Raw genomic sequence first — 307 nt, 5'->3', positions numbered from 1 at the left:
GAAAACAAATGAATCACTCTTTCAGATTTTTCACCATTTACTTATTAAGAATACATCGAAACCATCCGTCATTTTCCCACCCTTCTGAATATTAATGGATGAACGGCCGCTATCACAATACGTGCACTGTACCCAGTCGAATCGAGAGAACCAACCTAACGCTGCAGTGACCTAGCTGTACCCATGTTGCACCGTGACCCTCTGCAACATTGAATTTGTGTGACCTTCGCTTACACAAACTGAACTACAGGTCTCGCTGTTCCTAAGGCAGGGTCGCCAGTAGCAGCAGCAGGAGAAGGGGTCGTAC

This window comes from Penaeus monodon, chromosome 20 (assembly GCF_015228065.2).
Source record: "Penaeus monodon isolate SGIC_2016 chromosome 20, NSTDA_Pmon_1, whole genome shotgun sequence".
In the NCBI taxonomy this organism is placed as follows: domain Eukaryota; kingdom Metazoa; phylum Arthropoda; class Malacostraca; order Decapoda; family Penaeidae; genus Penaeus; species Penaeus monodon.
The sequence above is the reverse complement of the archived record's forward strand: the minus strand, read 5'-3'. Positions refer to the sequence as shown.